The sequence below is a fragment of the Sphaerodactylus townsendi genome, linkage group LG09 (assembly GCF_021028975.2).
Source record: "Sphaerodactylus townsendi isolate TG3544 linkage group LG09, MPM_Stown_v2.3, whole genome shotgun sequence".
NCBI classification, from domain to species: Eukaryota; Metazoa; Chordata; class Lepidosauria; order Squamata; family Sphaerodactylidae; genus Sphaerodactylus; species Sphaerodactylus townsendi.
Window position 1 is genome coordinate 54,720,044 of NC_059433.1, and position 21,375 is coordinate 54,741,418.

The 21,375-nt window shown below is 41.2% G+C and overlaps 1 long non-coding RNA gene across 1 annotated transcript in view; it reads left to right on the forward strand.

Annotated features, from left to right (window-relative positions):
* Positions 1 to 1,842: 1,842 nt before the first annotated feature.
* Positions 1,843 to 21,375, forward strand: part of LOC125438787 — a 38,066-nt gene continuing 18,533 nt past the window's right edge. The window contains exons 1-2 of the long non-coding RNA XR_007245405.1: positions 1,843 to 1,895; positions 18,297 to 18,380. This is a non-coding gene — a long non-coding RNA (uncharacterized LOC125438787). The remainder of the gene's footprint in view (positions 1,896 to 18,296; positions 18,381 to 21,375) is intronic.

Below are 21,375 nucleotides of genomic sequence, written 5' to 3' on the forward strand. Positions count from 1 at the left end.
TTTTATCTGTCTTTCACTTGAAATAAAGGCAAGGTTTGAAAATCATTCTTTTCTATCTTTGTTCAAACAAACAAATAATAACAGATCAATAATAACTTTTTAAAGAAAAAGTAAAATAAATAATAATAACAGTTAGTGCACATTTTAGCATTCGTACCAGTGGCCTGATGTACTGTGAATGATGTAAGTAGGGGGAATGGGAACACAACCACATTTCTGGGTGACTACCAGACACAACTATTACCACTGCTGACTGTACACTCACCACTCACCTTGCCATACAGAGCTGAGGCCCCAGGGAGCAGCCAAAGCAGAAAATCTAGATGGAATTCCAGTCTTGCTCTCCATAAGGGATAGGCAGGTCTTCGCCCACTGACTAAAGAAGGTCTCCAAATATTAATTCCAATAGGTGAGAGTCTCCAAAGGGATGGGAATGGGGAAAGTATGGGAAAATAAAGAATACTTTGGCAGTGTCATTTCTTAAGCTGCAGCTTATATCTTGTGTGGTCCCCTATGCTATCTCTTGTTACTGAAGAATTCCCGTTCTAGTGCCTGTCTTGTCTGTTTGCTGGCATGAAAAAAGGACAGATACCAGCATAGATTCTATTTACCATGTGGTGGCAACGATCCTTCAGCCATGAGAATCACCATATCCCAAAATGGCTGTAGGTGGGAAGTAGTGGTCCAGTGGCAGGAGGACCCCAAGTAAGTGATGGGAAAGGGAAAAAAGAGGAACAGGGATCAAAGAATGACAGACAGACAGACAGACAGACAGACAGGCAGGCAGGCAGGCAGGCAGGCACTGGAGGAAGGAGAGAAAGGTGCATTGTGCATAGAGCCCTTTCCTCAGGGCTCTTCACTGCGCAGTGGGGCTGCAGTTGGGTCTCTTTGCATTTCTCTGTTTACACACAATAAAGCAGCCCACTGCCTGCTGCATGGCTTGCCTGCCCCCACCTCTGGATCACTCCTGGTAGTCACAAGATTGCCAGCTTTGTTAAAGCCCTTTAAATTGCTGTTATATTGATATTATTACATTATTATTATATTGATATAACTGGATCTGTTTCTTTTGTTTCAAAAATCGATAGAGTTTTTGAAACAAAAGTAACAGATCCAGCTGTTGTCTGAGGATGGAGGCTGACTTGCCTTGGTGGAGCACTGGCAGGCTGCTTCTGTGCCCCATGGGATCTTTCTTTCCCCTCTCTTTCAGCTGCCTGCTGCTGCCACCTCCCACTCTTCTCTTACTTCCTTTGTCCCTCTGACCATCCTCTCTTTGTCCTTCCCTCACAAAGCAGGGAACAAGGAGTTTAGAGGGGGGGAGACCAGAAGGAGGAGAACCCACAAAGCAAGGGAAAACATTGGGGTTTCCCTGTTCTCACTAACCGCAGTGCTTTCAGGATCTTCAGCGCAGTAAGTGTAAGTGCATCTATACAGGAATCTCTGCTGCAAAGGAAATGTTTCCTTGCTGCACAGGAGAGCAGCAGTGTATAATCAGCCAGAGAGAGAGAGAGAGAGAGAGAGAGAGAGAGAGAGAGAGAGAGAGAATGTGTGTGAGAACCAGTGAAAGGAGGCATGTGGGAGGAATGGGAAAGAATGGGAAAGAGTGAATGTAGATGTGGGAAGATGGAGAAAGAAATAGAGAAGGTGAACTTTGCTTTGTTGCCAGCTTCCTTCTTGGTGGGGTTCAAGTCCATCACTTTGGTTTCTGGTGAGTGCTTTCCCCCAGTTAATGACTGGGGAGATGACGGGAAAGCTTTCTGTGAATGTACAACTGTGTGTTCTCCCAGGGTCCTTCCCTCCATTCCTGGCAAAAGGAGCTCCTCAGTCATTATTCTCCCCACTGCCTTGGACACAGAGTCTTGCATGAGACAGGTTAATCTTCTCAAGCTGTGGAGGTAATTTTCTTTGTTTACTGAATTTTTAGACCACTGTCCTCTGTTACAACAGGCTCAGAGCAATTTACAACATTCAATCCCAGTAAAAACACTAAAATGGTATAATAATTATTCAAGGCACCCTAAGATAGAAACTCAGCAAAAGATGGGATAACTCAGAAATTAAGATGTTAATACTTGTTCAACCTTAACAACAAAGAACAAAGAAGGACAGGTAATAGGGGAAGAGAAAGGGGAAAGGAGGCCAGCAGTGGCGTAGGAGGTTAAGAGCTCATGTATCTAAACTGGAGGAACCAGGTTTGATTCCCCGCTCTGCCGCCTGAGCTGTGGAGGCTTATCTGGGGAATTCAGATTAGCCTGTGCACTCCCACACATGCCAGCTGGGTGACGTTGGGGTAGTCACAGCTTCTTGGAGCTCTCTCAGCCCCACCTACCTCACAGGGTGTTTGTTGTGAGTGGGGAAGGGCAAGGAGAATGTAAGCCCTTTTGAGTCTCCTGCAGGAGAGAAAGGGGGGATATAAATCCAAACTCTTCTATAAATCCAAACTAAGATGATACCATTATCACTGTCAGGCAGAACAGCTCCATCTTGTAGGCCTTGCTGAACTGCTCTCATTAGACAGCGTGTTCCACTGGACTGGGGCCAGAGTCAAAAATGCTCAGGCTCTGGTTGAGGACAATCTTTGGGACAGGGATCAGCAGTCCATTGTTATTTGCAGAGCATAGTGCTCTTGGGATGGTGGTATATTGGGATTCTGAATTACATGGTTGAAGGGCTGCTGACCGTTACAGCAAACCATACTGGACTAGACCAATGAACTGATGAGTTTTCAAACATTTCAAATGGCAATTTCAAAAATAGCTTTTTAAACAGTGTAGATTGCATCCTGTTAATTAACATTCTTTAAAATCTTTTTGTCAGAATATTTTAAAAGCATTTTTAAAATAATGTACATTAAAGGGTGGTCCTGAATCACCAGGGCCTGCCATTGCTGCCTGTGAAGGGGTCTGCCAAGAGGCCCTACCCTGCCTGCCCTTAGCAGGGCAGAAGGCAGGTGGTTGGCCATGCCCATTATGAGCATCCACATCATGATGCTGGCGCAGCATCATGATGTCAGCAGGAGGGGCGGGCGGGAGCCTTATAAGGCTTCTACCCACCCTGGGCCGCTCCTTCATCAATGGTGCCACGCCAAGTTTTAACCCACAGTCTAGAGTTCTTTGTCGTTAATTTTGGTTTGGGACTCTGAGCAGTAGCAGTCCCACCCTCGGGTGGCAAATAGATCCTAAATCCTGATTTTTTAGTATGCCCACAAAGGCTCCTGCTTTTGTATAAACTTGTCCATTAACTCTTCGCCTCCCACACTCCGCAAAAAAACCCAGATGGGCTGCAAACCAGAGACAAAATAAAGTATAGTGTATAAACATGCTAGAGGAACATACTCATAGTGGCTTGAACTAATACATGAGTGTCTTTCTTTGGAATCAGGATCTGTCAGGCTGCTCTCAGGTTCATAGAATGAAGAGAATAAATAACTTGTGATTACAACTGTGTTTATTAAGATTTAACAAGATGTTATAAGCAAGGGGTGGTTACATAACAATGAAAAATCCAGCAAAGCTAGGCTTACAATATCTCTCTTCTGAAATCTGGGACTCCCTGACAGTCCTCTGGAGGGGCCACTTCGTAGCGCAAATTGCTAAGAACAGATCTGCACAGCTAGTGAGACTTTGAGGCTTGCCTAGCTCTTAAAAGTTGCTGCAGCTAAATTGCAAGCTTCTCCTTGAAATGGGAACTGGCAGTGCAGGCCTGAAACCTGGGATAGAGTGAAAGAGGGCAAACAAAGGGAATTAATGAGGTTGTGTGAAGATTCATTATCTCCTTACCATACAATGGCCTTAAATCCATTACAACAGGTTTGAAAAGTGAAATATAAATACCGGTAATTCGCCACCATAATACTAATTTTGAACATAGCTGATTTTTAGTATTCCATTTACCCCTTTGCTTGGACCTTCAAACTGAGATGACTTCATTTTCCTCTTAAATGCAGCCATCCACAGCTCATACGTAGTCACTGTTTAACAGCAATTGGCACTACTGTACAACAGTCCAAGGCAGACAATGAAAAGTGACTTATTCAATTGTTAGTTGAAGGGTAATTTCAAAGAGACAGAGTGTAACTGAATGATACGTAAAAGGCAGGCAGCATGCAAAACTAACAATCTTGCAATTTTGACATTTGCTCAGTAATACTTAAATTTTTAGACAGAAGGAATCAGGCTCCTTCTCAATAAATATCTGATTAAATAGTGCTATCCTTTACAGGGAGGAAAGGTGGTATGGTATAGCTCAATCTCATCAGATTCCTGAAGTGAAGCAGGGTTGGGATGTGGTATCACCAAGAAAGACCCTGCAGATGAAGGAAATGGCAAACCATTTATGCTACTCACCTGTCTTGAAAGCCCCTTATTGGGGTGTCTATAAGTTGGCCATGACTCAATGACACTTTGCACACGCATACAGAGCAATCTATCCCCAGGCTACAATAAATGTTCTACATTTCATCCGTGCCAGAAATGTTACAAGCGTTTAATAAATGTGAACCAGTATATTACATATAGCGCAAGCACAAAAATCAATCTCACATAGAAAAATGTATTCAAACTTGTATATCATCAAGAATCTGCACTTTACAAAGCGTGCAGAATCAATCATTCAAAATTTAAGAGGTCATTATTCATCAAATACAAGAGTCCACAATTCAGACAAGCCTGTAGGGTTTTATGTCCATTTTGTGTTGCCAGATCTAAGTTGGGAAATTACTGGAGATCTGAGGGTGGAAACTGGGGAAGATGGGGTTTGGAGAGGGGAGACACCTCCACAGGGTTTAATGCCATGATGTCTGCCCTCCAAAGATGCCAGTTTCTACAGGGGAACTATCTCTGTAGTCTGGAAGATAGTTACCTCTGGAACTATCACTTTCAAGGAAACAGGATGCTGGAAAGCGCTTGAAACTCTAGAACAGTGGTTCTCAACCTTCCTAATGCGGTGACCCTTTAATACAGTTCCTCATGTTGTGGTGACCCCCAACCCTAACATTTATCCATTTTACAGATTGAAAACACCGATGCAGACAGTCTTAGGCAACCCCTGTGAAAGGGTCGTTCGACCCCCAAAAGGGATTGCGACCCGCAGGTTGAAAACCACTGCCCTAGAAGATACCATGGCTCATCACATTCCCTCAACTCATAATATTATTATAAGGGAGTCAGTAAATCAATTTCCCTGGATAGTTAATGATATGCCAGACTATGCATAGCTGCTTGTGTAACTAAAACACATATAAATTGGAGGCAATAATCCAGTGATAGCAGATCAGCTACATTTTACATTAAGACAATTCCCATTTTTTAATTTAGTTTGATGAATGGCCTGACTCTTCAAAGCCATATGCTTGTTATCCACATTCATACACAAGTGATACACTTTCTAGTGTATTGTGGAAGTACCACTATTAATGCTTATATTTAATGTGACATCATCGATCTCTCATGACATAATTGACCTACATTGTAGCATTGTCAGGTCCAACTGAATTAATCTCAAAATTTGGGCTGATAAATATCTTTATTCCATTAGAATATTCATGCAACCTGCTCATAGTTCTGATAATCAGCAAAATATATGTTGGAAAAGCTCCAGAAATAAGGATTATTAAAATATTCAAAGGGTGAAAGTTATAGTCTTGAAAAGGTTAGAACAATGTTTTCCAAGGAGAGTTCATTTTGAAAAGGTCAAAGTTGCTATACTGCTTTTTAACTTTTCTAAAGTCAGGTTGTACCAATTTTTTGTAACTCTTTAGTATAAGAAGAGATCAGGAAAAACTTTCCTTTTCTCTCCTTGCCATGATATATTTCCCATTAGGCCGTGTTCCATGGACAAGCAGGTGGTTGCTGGAAATGGGCCATCAAAAGTTGAGCTGTTCAGCTGTGGCATAATGGAGCAATTTTAGTATTAAATCCATTTCCTTCAGTATGTTCAAGGTCAGCCTGAATTGCCATAAACAAACTGCTTTGCTTCCTAGAGCTGATGCTGGAGGAACTGTGTTTTCATTGCACTTCTGGCAGAGCTCACTGAGGCACAACAAGTGTAGCAAAATAGAATAGTTTCAGCAGCAGTGAGTGACAGCTGTGTGGATTTTATATTTGTAACTTTATCTTAGAAAAATAGTGTAGTTGTTATGCAGCCTGAGTCCAAGGGCCTGTGCTGCTCTCTTTAATTTTCAGTCCCTCTCTCCGGCCTGATAGTACTTCCTTCCTGACCTCTCATGGCTTCCTGCTTCAAGTCTTATCACGGCAAAAAACTTGACGCTATCTTGGCTATGCCACTTAGAATGCGCTTTTACATTCCATAAATGGAAATCTTTTGCTTTGTACATATTGCAAAAAAGCTGTCCTCTATATAGATCACTTTGTTATTTCCTAACGATGTTCAGATTCTTCTTGTTTTTCACTGAAAAATCTGTGTTAAGTGACAAATCTGTCACTCATGGTAGAAAATCTGCCATTTGTAAGCTATGGACTATCATTTGGCAATGCCACTATAAACCAGTTTGCAAATTGGTTACACAAATCTAAATTCTGTAATAGGAGGGGGAAAGTAGAAATAATACATGAGTTATATAAGGGCAAACTTATACTGTTCAAATGGTAGGTACTGTTCTAGTTGCACTGTGTAACACATCATTTGATCAAACAAATCTGGAAGACTGAAAATTGGAGATGACAGTATCTGAGATTTCTTACAAGCATGGCTTCTCTTAGGGGACTTGAGGATAATGAACAGAAGCTGGGAGCTGCAGCTTTCTGACTGGCAATCCATACTTGCCTGTAGCAACTTAACCTTGCTACAAATAGCTCACACGCACAAATGCAAAGGTCACTATTTCAGATTTCAAACAGGACATAGAAAAAGTTGTTTCAGTGGATTGCAGAGAATAAGATCTAGGCCATGAATAAAATAAAAAAGTTTCAAATAGCAGTATGTATTGAAGTCGGCAACCTTTATCAGCGTAAAAGACAGACAAAAAGAAGAATATCCATATATAATATAATAGATCTTAACAATTGGCTACAGAACTATAGAAGTCTTACTCTACATTTGTAAACACATTTCAATGGCAAGACATAGAAATTTCACTGTTGTCTCAGTTGTATTATCAACTTCATTATTCAACAGGTATAAGATTTTTTGTGGGTCCAACAAACTTTTTTTCTTTGTCAGAACCAGTTGCAAAAGATTTAGTCTAGTTGTATCATAGAGAGGAGAGTACAAAAACAGATGCTCGAGAGATTCTACATATTCAAATTCTCTCATGAAGGGGAATTTTCAACTGTCTCTCTTGCAACAAAGCTGATGGTAATACGTTACTTCTTGCACATGTAAAGGCTCAGCTCTGGGATTCTTTCTTTCTTTCTTTCTTTCTTTCTTTCTTTCTTTCTTTCTTTCTTTCTTTCTTTCTTTCTTTCTTTCTTTCTTTCTTTCTTTCTTTCTTTCTTTCTTTCTTTCTTGTGGAAAAACACTTCCACCGGTGGAGGAGTGCAGAATTTTCCAATTTCCCCTCAACATGCAACACTCCCACCTCTATTCCCCTGAACCTCGGGCAGCATTTTAGGGGTATGGCGGAGTACAAAATCCACCCCATGAGTGAAGTTCCACAAGCCAGACACTGCTCCCCCAAAAATGGATGCCTCTCAGAGGGAGTTTTGGAATCCATCTGGTGTCAAGCTTGGGCAGGAAGGAAGGTCACTTAACTTTTCCCATGGTCCTAAGGTGTGCCTGGTTGAACAATGGGGCTACCTACTGTGTATTGTGTCATGCTAAGGTTAATATTCAGCACTCTAAGCAGACCATTTCTTACCCTATCTGCACCCATACCAGCAATCAGTCAGTTTTCAAGAGAGTAGCCCAGGCATTCTTTTGGGTCCTGATGAATCATCAAGACCCTCCTACTTTTTTGTTGAAATCCCCCAAAAGCAATCAATGTTGTCTCTGGCTTTCCTGCCAGCTTCCTTCATACCACCTCAGGACCCATTGGGGGGTATAAATATTGGTCTTTTGGCCATTAATGACATGTGTGAAGACTGCCTACTTAGGGTAGCATCTCAGTGAGGCAAAACACAGGATCTATCTGCATATATTTCTTCTTCTGATTTTGTTAAGGTAGAAAGTTGTTTCCTTTTCCTCTGTCTTAACACATCTGAAATCTGTTCTTAATAATATTCTATGCCAGTTTCCTTGAGTTTATTAATATTCCTTTCACATTGTGTTTGCTTCTGTGTCTTAGAATAATTGCCAGGAGATGGTCTGTCGGTGCTTGATAGCAGCAGTATTTGTGTTTGAGCACAGGGTTATCTGATAACAGCTTGTAGCACCAAGTGATAAGCCCTGTTGAAAATGGGCGCAAGCCAGAACTGTATGGCTTCCAGTATAATTTTAGAAAATCTCATCAACAAAAGAAATAGTTCAGGATATTCTGAGAGAGATTGTTAAATATAGCTAAGTACATGATCATTAAATTATTATCCAGAGAGCTGAGGGCAGACTGCATAGCCTCATAGGCAGTGGTGGGATCCAAAAATTTTAATAACAGGTTCCTATGGTGGTAGGATTCAAACAGTGGCTCCGCCGCACACACGCACATCCAGTCCCTATTGGGCAGGGAGGTTGCTTTAGTAACTCCTTCTTGGCACTCAGAAAAAATTAGTAACCACTTCTAGAGAAGTGGTGAGAACTGGTTGGATCCCACCTCTGCTCATAGGCCTATTTTATTTCCAAATCTTGTCAGTTAGGGTAAGGTGAGAGAGAATGATTGGCCCCTTCCTGCTCTCACTTCCTCAGTACAATTGGTAGCCACAACCCAGAGGTGCCTTGCTGTTCCATAAGTGCTCGGGAAAGTGCTCAGTGAAAGTTAATGTCATGATGGCACAACAATTTAAAAGTTATTAAACAGAAAAGTTAGCAGTACAAATAAAAATATATATTTTAAAATCGACAGTAAATCCAATGGCCCAAACCAAAATGTAAGTACTAAAATTGTTATGAAATAGATAGGCTTTACATTTCCTCCCTCTAGGCCTCAAATGATTAATATACATTTATTTTCACTTTGCTATGGCGTTGTGACTTGGGAGCTGTAGCTGGGTTTGCTAATCTCCAGGTGGGGCCTGAAGATCACCTGAAGTTACAACTGGTCTCCAAACCACAGAGATCAGTTCCCCCTGGAGGAAATGGCTACTTTGGAGGGTGGAGTCTACAGCATTATGCCCTGCTGAAGTCAACCCCTTCTCTGAATCCTCCCCTGGGTCCATTTCCAAATATCCAGGAATTTCCCAATCCAAAGTTGGCAATTTTAATTACAAGTGCAATGTAAACACCCTGATTCTTCCTGTAGGTGTTTTAGTTTCCATCAAAGAAGCACCATAGAACAGGATGATGAGCTAATTGTGCTTTGGAGAGGTAATTTCTGTGAGAGGGTAGCCTGAGAAGAGAGAAGAGCAGATTGTACTCCTGGATGGGAGATGGGAATGAGTTCCTTCATCCTCCTTCCAGGTGGGAGATGAATGATTCCTCCTGCCTGCTGGCTAGTGCTGTGAAATGGTGTGACATCTGGAGGTCTGTTATTTAAGGTTGGGGGCTGGTTGATCAGGGGAAGCCATGTGCCTGAGTGGGGAGGATGAGGGGATCATATTCCAGTTCTGACAGGCATGGACAGAGGCAGAGCTACCAGGGGATAGGGGGGGTACGCCTTGCACTGGGTGCACACCGAGGGGGGGGGGTGGACCTTAAGGTGGCCTCTTCTGAGATAGGTATGAGCTACCACCACTGCGAGCTGGCAGCCTCACCCTGAATGAGGTAGACAGGAGCTGCCACTGTGAGGTAGTGGACCCTGTCCCACACAACATAGGTGGGTGTGAGCCAGGCAGGAGCTGCAGTGAGTCTGTTCCTTCTTCCCACCACCCCCCTCTGTTGGTTGAAATAGATCCCCTCCTTCCTTTCTTCTGCCCTCCAGTACAAGGCAGCACAGTCCTCCCAGTTTGTCCTGGTTGGGCAATGTGGCTGATAATGTGTACCATTATAACAAATCAAAATGAATAAGCATAGCATGGAGCTACAGAGAAATGTATTTTTCCCCTCAGGTTACAAACTGATTTTGATTTTTTTGACTGTCTGTATACATCAAGTATTACTTGTATCCATTTCCACTTTAAAATTACTCTGAAATAATTCAGAATATTCATGGATGACAATATGGGCTTCTCTACATGTTTTTTACCATCAGTTCTGGTCCCAGACTCCTGTGATTTATCCCCTGTTTTCTGCAAACACTTCTTTGTATTTAGTTTTCCCCTCATTTTGTTTATGTGTATTTTTCCCATTTCTTTTACCACCACTTTTACCCTGTTTTTTTTTCTGGAAGTAGCCTTTTTCTTCACGTATAATGTTTCTTTATCCTGTTCCCTAATGAACATATGTCTTTTTCTTTGATGGAAAGGGCTAGAGATTAACATTTTTTAAAAAGAGATGAAAGCTGAGAATTCCGAAAACCTGCTTGAACTATTTTTACAGGAATATATTGATATTTTAGTGCCTTTTAAAAAATGCAGCCATGATTTTACTATATTGATATAAGCATGTACAAAAAGTAAAAGGGGAAGTGTTGTGACCCCACCAATGATAATAGCATCCTCTTTTAGAAAGTCCCTGATTATTTGAGGGACAGTTAGCGGAGATGTTCGGTGGACTGCGGTTCTCATCATCCCATGCTAAGAATACAAGGCATGGGATGATGGGAACTGCTGAGTCCATAACATCTGAGGTGGGCTGAAGTTGGATAACGGGGCGTGATTTAAGGCACATGCAGAAGAAAATAAACTGACTCCACAATTGTAAAAATGCAGAGGGGGCGCAGATGTGCTGAAAAGCCATGCCCAAACCAGTTCCAAAACTTGTGAAGCAACTCCCAAGAAAACCATGAGTAAATTGAACAAGCTGAGAAGCTTTGTGTCTGAATAGATTATCATTATGGAGAAACAGCTTTCTACACTGTTTGGAAAATATCAATTCTTCATCATTGGTTATAAATCCTTTCTGTTTTTCTTTCCCTGCTCCCAACAGTTCCTTTAACCCTGGGGAAGTTGATCCCCAGAGTTTCAAAATTCATGTGGAGTAAGAACCATACAGGTTAGTGGACCGAAATGAGGATCAGGAAGGTTAAATCACCTTCTCCTCAGTCAGCAGAGCTCCATTCTGGGAAGAGACCAGTGCACCACTGGAAAAGGAAGGAAGGATAAATTTGTCGCGTTCCTTCTCAACACTGTAGTCCACCACACTGCATGGCTTCATTCTATGTGAGCCACACAACCCTGGGAATCAACTTTCTTAAAGTCAGAAGTGGTGGAGGGAGAGGAAAGTGCAGAAGACCCATGACCATCAGTGTTTGTCTTATACTGGCAGATTGCTGGATCCAAAACAAAGCCCTTTGATCACTATGCGATCTCACAGAATTATATGACTGTCTTCAACCCAGATTCATTATCAAACACTCTGGAAAGGATTGCCAAAGGAAATCCAGAGAGCTCCTCCCTCCTTTTAATTTTTTAAGAAGACACAGCAGAGCTGCTTTTTTTCCCAAAAGGCTTTTTGTTAGTAGAATCAGAGCTTTTTGTTTCAAAAACAGTGCCAGTATTCATATAAGAAGGCTGTGCCAATTTCTAACAATTTGCCTCTCAGGACAGCCCCAGAAAAAGGTGCTGCTATTCAGTACTGGTAAGTATCAAACATATACAAAAAGCCCTGAGTAAAATTACATTTGTGTATTTGTATGCTGGTAGCTCTAGGGCTAACTGACTGTTGTTGATCTCACAAGCTAAGTGAGATCAGCCCTGGTTAGAATTTAGATGGGCAACTTCCAAGAAATAGCAGGGTCATGATGACATGGAGGCAGGTGATGAGGCTACCTCTTAGCATCTTTTGCCTTAAAACCCCATGGGGTTGTCAAGTTATGACTTGATGGCACAAACTTTAGTAAACTTTATTTATTTTACTGTTCATACCCTGCTTTTCTCCCCAGTAAGGACCCAAAGCAGTTTCCAACATTCTCTCTGCCTGCAATAACCACTTGTGAGATAAATTAAGCTGACCATGTAATTGGCCCAAGCTTTCCATGGCAGAGTGAAGAGGCAAACCTGAATTTCCCAAAACCTGTCTGAGGCCCCTTCCGCACATGCAAAATAATGCGTTTTCAAACCACTTTCACAACTGTTTGCAAGTGGATTTTGCCATTCTGCACAGCTTCAAAGAGCATTGAAAGCAGTTTGAAAGTGCATTATTCTGCATGTGCAGAATGAACCTGACACTTTAATCGCTATGCCATTTGATTTTTTATGTATGACTTCATAAGCTATTATTGACTATTGTTTTTAAATATTGTAATTTTTACTGAATTTTATATCACATTGGTGTGATTATGCATTGGTGTGATTATGCACTCGATTATTCAGGGAAAGGCAGGATTTAAATGTGTACAAATGATCTTTTTTCTCTTAAGGAATTGTTTTTGAACACATGGTTATGTTTAAAGTTATATGTAACAAGAAAAACTAACGTTTTTCATCCTTATGTTAATTGGAACTGTAGTATTCTTAGATATGAAACCATTGGTTCCCATCTTTGCTTTAGAGAAATATGGCACCCAGGTTCTCCCAGGGGTCATAGAACACTATTGTCTTGTTTCATGCTAGAAAATTATAAGAATCCTATTTCTGAATGTTCAATAATGTTAGCATTTCTGTATTTATGATGTGGAAGAGTAACACATTGTTGTGCTTTTATGTGAGACAAAAGCTGATTTTTCTGTGTCTTATGAAAACAGAATTTGCCCTTAGATTTACTTTTACAGATGTGAACAATACTTGAATGTTCACTGGGGCTGTGAGATGGTGTCTGTTCAGCCTTGCTGAAGTCTAGGATATTTTTTATTATGGGTTAAGATTGTTTTGAATTTTGTTAGGTGTGTTGATGAAATAATGCATAATTACGAAATGATAGGTGACATTTTACACCATAGTTAAAAGCAAAGCCAAGACAAGGTTAACATCTACAACCAGGGAGAGGCTTGCCTGTTTCTATCATTGTAAATATAACACCAGTTCATGTGCGTGCCCTGTGCCTGATACAGAGAGCCCAACAGTGCAGTCCTGAAGAGTGGCCAGAGACTTCTCATGAGGTGGCAAGACCTTGGCTCTGGTGTAATTGCCACTGATGCCAGCATCAGGGGCATTTACACTGGTACAGAGGCATTTACAATGGTGTGGGGAGCCACACAAACGTGCAACACTCGGGCACCAGAGCTGCTGCAGCACCAGTACTTTTCCAAGGCAGGAGCTAGTGCTGAAGAAGGTGTTCCTGGGGGTGGGGCCCTTTTGGCCCAGGAATGCCCTCATTTGCTTGGGAAGACTTATGCCAGCAAATTGGAAGATGCATCCCGTGGAGCTGCACAAAGCAGTTTCACGGGGGTTAGGGGGAGCATCTCTGCTGGCTAGCTGACTGTGGCACAGCAAACTGATTTAGAGGCAGCATAACAGTGTCATCCCTGGCCACATCATAACTACTGCCCTCCCTCTCAGGATTGCACTGCCCAAATGACGTCATGGAAACTGTACACATTTGTTACAGCTTTGGAAGGGCTGTAAAACTTTAAACACTCCTGTCTTTAATTCTGATAGTCCCTATTGCCACAGGCAAAAAACATTGCAGCAAGCTGCTAAACCAGATGAAGAACTGTATAGTTGGGCTCTACATCACAAGATTAAGCTTTTATGTGTCAGTCCCAACTAAAACCATTCCCATCACCAAGTCCTTACGAAGGGAAATTGCTTCAAAATGTGTTACTCTTTACAAAGTAAATGGCAGTCAAATTTGATAAAAATAATTAGTATTCACAAACCACGAGCAAAGGCTGTTACAAGAGAAATTTTGAAACAGAAATACACACACACATATACTTGGAGAATTCATTAATTCTGTTTCCCTTTGTTCGAAGGGTATTAAATTATATTTTTACATATTAAAGAAAGAAAACAACAAAACCAGTATTGATTGTGTTTACTTTTCTTCAATATAAGTTGTTTCTACATAAGGATGCTGATAAAAAGTCTGCATCCAGGACAAAGGAAGCAAAACATAATGCAGTATAGTAGATATTGCCTGCTTTATTGTTTTATTTCCCTGACAGTTAGAAAACTTAAACTCATTATGATGTATAAACAAAAGGGCTTTCTTTCAATGAAGTGATTGCTAATGGACAATTAATTTTTATTGAGCTATTCAGAATACCACTTTGTGACTTAGGCCCTTTCGGCATAGCAAATGTATAACGGGTTGCAGTCAGGATAAAGTAACCCATTTTCCTGTTTTTGCATTCACGTGCATCCATGCAGGCAGCGATTGGAGCCCATGAAAACAATCCAGGTCGCTGTTGCTCCTTCGCATGGAGACACATCTCTTTTTAAAAATTCACTTCCCACCAATGCGTAGCTACACAGGCATGCACAAATGGACCCCCGCATAGCCATGCTGATGTCTCATGATATGACCATCTGCACCTACGTAGTTATGCAGATATAAGCCACAAAATTAAAAAAGGGAAACTGAGGCAAATAAAACGCCTCCTGTCTGACCATTTGCTTGCAAGCAGCTGCAACCTGGGATTTTTTTAAATGACTCGTGAATAGCGCAATTCTAAAAAAAACTGATTTGGGGGAAGTAACACAGGGCAGACTCGTTTTAGGGATGGGATCTGTGTGAAGTGCTTATTGGCCCATGAGGAGGGGGACTTAGTTGGTGGTGGTAGTGGTGATTATGAAGATATTTATCAAATAATTGTCTTCATTTTAATGACTGTATTTTATAGCAGTGTATTACCTCTAAGCAAGTAATACAGAGGCATAGCTACAAAAAATTGGTGCCTGGGGCAAGCATTGAAATTGCACTCCCCCACAGACTCTGCTGCCCTAACATGGCCTCCACAGTGGGGCAGTGGAGTCTGGGGAGCTCCAAGCCACCCTAGTTGGATGGAAGGAAGGAAGGAAGGAAGGAAGGAAGGAAGGAAGGAAGGAAGGAAGGAAGGAAGGAAGCAAGCAAGCAAGCAAGCAAGCAAGCAAGCAAGCAAGCAAGCAAGCAAGCAAGCAAGCAAGCAAGCAAGGACAGCAAACAGCCAGCACTGCAGAAGATCCCCAGGTTAAATTATTGGCATCCTTATGAAAATCATGTTAAATTCCATTATGTTTCAGTTAAGATTATCTTTATTCAATTTAACCCATTCTTTGCTACTGTAACAAGCAGCATAAAAATGAATATACACTTGCTCAAATGATAACAGATTCTTGTTATTTTTTTTACTTTCCATCATGTAAAACAGTGAAAAGCTTCCAGAAAAGTGGTCACATGGTTTATAATGAAACGTTTCAGGAATACCTATGAATAGCAACAACTAATACTAGTGTCTAAAGACATTTGGAATAAACTAGGGTCATAATGTACCATAAAGCAAGAACTTTAAACTCAATCAAACAAACAAATCTTAGGATTGGGTTCTAAGGATACTATTATCACTTTGCTGGTTTTATTTCTGGAAACTGAAGGGAGAATTTGTTCACTAAAACATATTAAGTAATTTCAGTTCCCCAGAAACATGTCATTAATTCTTCACTAAAATCTAGAGCCAACTACAAGGCTTCTCTTTGGTTAAACCTAATCATACAGCCCACAGAAACTCTGCATTTGAACAGATCACAAATAGTAAATGAATGATCTAAAAATAGAAGAACAAAAGGAAGGGGGAGGAATTTGGATTTATACCCCACCTTTCTCTCCTTTAAGGAAAGTCAAGGTGGTTTACAAACTCCTTTCCCCTCCTCTCCCCACAACAGACACCTTGTGAGATAGGTGGGGTTAAGACAGGGGTAGGGAACCTTTAACACTCAAAGAGCCATTTGGACCCGTTTTCCATGGGAAAAGAAAACACTTGGAGCCGCAAATAATTTTGACATTTAAAATAAAGATAACACTGTATATATTGGGTTTTTTTTAACCTTTTACTCCGCTCATTCTGAGAAGCGCATGGATGCGTCCTGCCACTGCTTCCAAGCCGTCTGTGCAGGGCAGCGAGGCAAGAATGGGGCCAAGTGAAAGCTCGGCCTCCACCAAGGGTCAGCCGGGCAACCGCCCGGCTGGGCCCAACGGGGCAGGCGAGAGGGAAAGCCCGCGGCGTGGCCCAGCCGGCCGCGGGCAGTTGGTGCGCCCACCCTGCTGCCTGCAGAGCGGGCAAGGATGGGGCCAGAGGCTCAGCTTGTGGAGCCGCAGTGCAAGGGCAGAAGAGCCGCATGCAGCTCTCGAGCCGCAGGTTCCCTACCCCTGGGTTAAGAGAATTCCAAAGAACTGTGACTAGCCCAAGGTCACCCAGCAGGAATGTAGGAGTGTGGAAACATATCTGGTTCACCAGATAAGCCTCCGCCACTCAGGTGGAATGAGGAATCAAACCCGGTTTTCCAGATTAGAATCCACCTGCTCTTAACCACTACACCACGCTGGTTCAAAGAAGCGGAAATGGTAATAAATTCTTCTGTAATAGCTGATGTTCCCAGTATTTTACACAAGAACAGAACAAACTTGAAAGCCTGGAACACTATCTACAACAAGCCTCCTGCATGAACCTTACCCAAAACAAAGAACTGCACAAATGAAGTTCCAAGGGAAAATGTCAAACCATTTTTTTCTGGGTTGATGAGCATGTTTAAAACATCTACCACATAATCAAGCCATTCCCAGGCTGTGGGAACTAGAGTGCTAATTCCATCATTAGGCTACTGGAAATATTATAATTTGTAAAGTTATGCTGATAATAAATTAGAGCACAGCGTCATATTGTTGAGATATTTTACAAGTGTGTGTGTGTGTGTGTGTGTGTGTGTGTGTAAAGTGCCATCAAGTCACAGCCAATGTACTGCAACTCAGTAGGATTTTTACATAGAGACTAGTAGAAGTGGTTTGCCATTGCTTTCCTCTGCATAGTGGCTCTCCCATCCAATGTTATATGGACACGATGGTGTTTTTACAGCAATACAGAAAGCATTTTTAGATTGTTGTAACTTGCCCTGGGATGTATTTGAAGGGGGGAATAGAAGTCAACTATCTTAATAAATAAAATAACTCCTAGCCAGGACTGACCCTGCTTAGCTTCTGAGATCTGATCAGATCAGGCTAGCCTGGGCAGTCGAGAATGGTAGAGATTAGGGATACTAAAATACCTACCAGTTCAGCTGATGTCCTGGTCAGCAGTCACAAGCAAGGAGCTAATTCTTCATTGACCGATTCAGCTATTCACTGACCTGTTTATGGCTATTTGGCAAGTTGATTAGCTGTATTACTTTCCTAACAGTACTGTATAGTGCAAATGGCTTCCCTGAAGCTGTCACCTTTTTTTCCTTTGCCATGCTACCAGAGGATTTTTGTTCTGTCAAAAAAAACTGGTAATCGTTATTGAGAAGGTGTGTGCTAATGTCCTCTCAGTCTGTTGCCACAACCTCTGAATTATCAGCTTGCTTTTCTTAAAAAATGAATTCTTTAGCCCCTATTCTTACAAAGTAATAAAGGAAAAGAAAAGGGCTAGAGACTTATTTAATTTAAATGAATGAATGTTGGGGGAATTAGAGATCATGGCAATAGAGTGATGGAATGTTAGTGCACAATTTTGCAATAGTAATTACCAATTATTTAAAGTCCTAAAAAGACACAGGTGATATGGTGGGGGAAATGCATGGGAAATGCTAGCCTACATATAGTTAAATCAATCAAAATCATATTAATCCATTGTAAATAAATATTATATTTTTTAATGAAAAAGCATGCTGTTTGGTGATTGGCTGCATAGCCATTGTCAGCAGTGTTTCAGTGCTCAGATCTGAAAAAAAGTGATACAAATATGGGCAGGTGTTCAAAATATTTAGCATGAACTGAACATGCTGTGTGATCAGCTCTGATTGCAACTTAGTAAATTCAAATTTCTGCAATCCCTACCAGAGATGCAAGTTTGGATGAAGGGGGACGCTCTAGGATTGATAGACGGAGATGGATATCACCACCAGTATATAGGACAGGTGATACTGAAAAGCCACGGGATTTGATTAAGTAGTGGTTGATTCAAGTGACTGAGTTACAAGTTCCAAAATAGGTTTATTTTGTAAATTTAAACATCCACAGCTGCTGCATTACCCAATAAAGCAAACTGCCAAATCTTGTACAATCTCCTCCCTTTTAATTCCTGTTTCCTGTTCTTTCAGACTATGGTGTACAGAAACAGAATAGAAGAGGGAAGGACAGATCCCTGAAGAACCCAGACTGAGAACTAAAAAGCACAGGAAAATGTATGTATGGATTTTTATGGAGGTTGGGAGAAAATAAGCAGATGCTAGTGTTACCAGACCAATCCATGGAGGGTCGGGGAAGCCCTGTTTTAAGACAACAGTATCCCTACCCGTCCTGCCAAACTTTGGGATGCCCAGCAGTACCCAGCCATAATGGGGTGCCCATTCTCTGCACTGGTTAGTGTACTCACAAGGACAGAATATCATGTCTGGACTTAACTTCTCCCATATCTGCCTTGCATAATAGCATTCCACTCCTTTCCTAAAAGAATTAAAGCCAAGCCCCCATCTCCAACCCTGGAATATATTCCTCATTAAAGACAAAGAACTTGCTAATATGAATGCCCCAAGTGTTCTGCCAGTACTTCACTAATCTTGGCTTCTTCTTCTGACTAATTTCTCTCTAAAGACTTATTTATACTTGCATTATCTTGCAGTCACTCCCAGGCTTAGTCTATTAATGCTAAGCACCAAACATTAATTTCACATATTTCACCCATCAACTTGAGCATAATCACTTAAGTTGACTGCTTTTCTTTTGTCTTTTTTGGGAAAGCAGGACTCTCCTTTGGAGATTAAGGGTCACTCTGCATAAACCTGAGGTCTCTTTTTCCCTATAAGAAGCCCCCTATCCCAGTAGCCAGTATTCAATATCTCTGAACACCTCTCTGGATGCCTCTCTGTTGATATTGTGCCCAACACATTGTTTCTTCTGCCAGAGCTAGTTTGGGTCACTCAGCTTTGTTTATCTGACCACTCCACTCCAAGTCCTGGTACAGTATTATTCTGAAAATTCCCTCAGTTCTATCCATCTATTTCAAACCCGTCCACTCAATGCTTTCTATATCATAGGATTGTGCTCTGCTGCTTTGATTATTGTGTGATTTTACAATTATTATTTTCCTTTTAATTAAATTGTTAAACTTTATTTTGATCTCCTGCAAATTTCTTGCATAAGCAACTTTCTGTATACATAGGCAACAAAGTGTCCAAGTTTGCTCAACCCTTCATTTAACCAGAAGTCTGTTCTCACTAATTTCCCGATTCCAAAAAGGACAGACTCCCATCATTTTGGGAAACAATAGGGTCATAGAAACATAGAAGGTGAAGAAGGTCAAGCAACTTACCAGTGAGATCAAGTAAATTGCATTTAGTGTTGTTCTTTGGATCTCACAGTGATGAGGTCATTAGCGGTTGGGTTAGGGCAGTTTCAAAGGGCGGCAGAGTTAGGATCCATATTGTAAGTGGTTAAAAAGAGAAATTGGGTGAGGGGGAAGGCAGGATATTGTAAATAAGCAGCATGATGCAAGAGACTGGATGCTAAAGGAAGAAGACAAACCAGAGAAAATATGTAGAACGATTAGTTATCCTAGAACAATGCTTCACTTCAATGGCTGGTTACAATCCTATTTTTTAAATGCACATCTTAATAACATGTTCAGCAACTTGTTTTCTTGGCCATTTTCAGAGATATGGCATCTGTTTGATTATCGATCTCATCACCCAAAGTGACTTTCTCATGACTCTATTACAAGGACAGGAGACATCCCTTTGCCATAACTCTTGATCTCCCAAGCTGAGGTCTGTAGCCAGACATCACCACCATTCCTCAGAAGGCTCCCATCAGTCAAAAAGGTCTCCATTTGATTACTTCTCCTTTAGAATATTTTCGTACATTAATAGTCTTCACATTGAGATTAGGTAATGTTGGAAAAATATAAAATATGTCTTGTAAATAACTTGTACATGTGCAGATGAATATTTCTGGAATATGGGCACAGGCACAATATATTGTCTATGATGCCCAGGTATTAAGCCCCTTGCTAAAATAAGTAGCAAGGGAAGGAGTCCTCAGTGTATTATTAATGTCATATATTCTAATTTAGCAATTTATAGTTTTCATCTAATGTTGAAATCTCATTGGATTTCTATTTTTAATTGTAACACCCTCCACCCTTCCTCTTTTTTTCCCCCTGGCAAGGAACAGGCATCTGAGGGCACTTCTGAGTTCTGGAACATCAGTTCAAAAATTGCAACAGTTACAAACTGAGGGCCAAACTCCTGCCTTCCACAAAATGGACCTGTGATAAATGAAGGTCTCTCTGACCTAATGAAAAGCTTCAGATTGATATTCCTTTTGTTGAACAGCCTGCAATTTCATTAATTTTATTGACAGTAATTATAACAAATTGAATTTATGGACTCTATGAAGAAAAAATTAGTGAACCACATCAGAATGTCAGCATGCTCAGCTTGCTATGAGCCAATCTTAGGATTTTGCTTTTTCATGAAACTGGCAACACTGCTGATAATTTATAACTAGATTTGTACTGCAGAATTAATCAATGACAACACAGGTTTAAAAATAAACTGAATGAGGTGTGCCCGTCTATCCCTTTTTCACAACCATACAGTGATCCCTTGCCACTTTCTGCAATTATATCATCCTTCTTTGTCTCCATGCATGAGTTAGAAACTATATTCAGCTCTCTGGCTTTTCTGTTTATTTTGTATTCTTGGATAAAATTATTAAGGCTGGTTTTTCTTTTTTCCAAGCTCTGATAAGAACATAAGAACATAAGAACAAGCCAGCTGGATCAGACCAAAGTCCATCTAGTCCAGCTCTCTGCTACTCGCAGTGGCCCACCAGGTGCCTTTGGGAGCTCACAAGTAGGATGATGAGCAAGCAGTGCCCACTAGGCATGTCATTGTGCAATCCTGTCTCAAAATGAACTTGTAAATATTTTCTTTTACTATATTACTTTTTGCCATTTGGTATAATCAGCAGGAAAATCAGCCCTGAACCCCCCCCCCCCCCACACACACACACAGTTTTGAGATTTGCCAACAACATGCTGATAAAAAAGCTTAAAGCGTTTTAAACCAAAGACTGTTCTTGGGACAGAAAGCAGTCTCTGGAACCAGCAGAGAGGAGTAGCAGCAGTGGGAAGAAGACTTGGCCAGGAAGAGCAGAGTGACCTGCTGGTGTTCATTT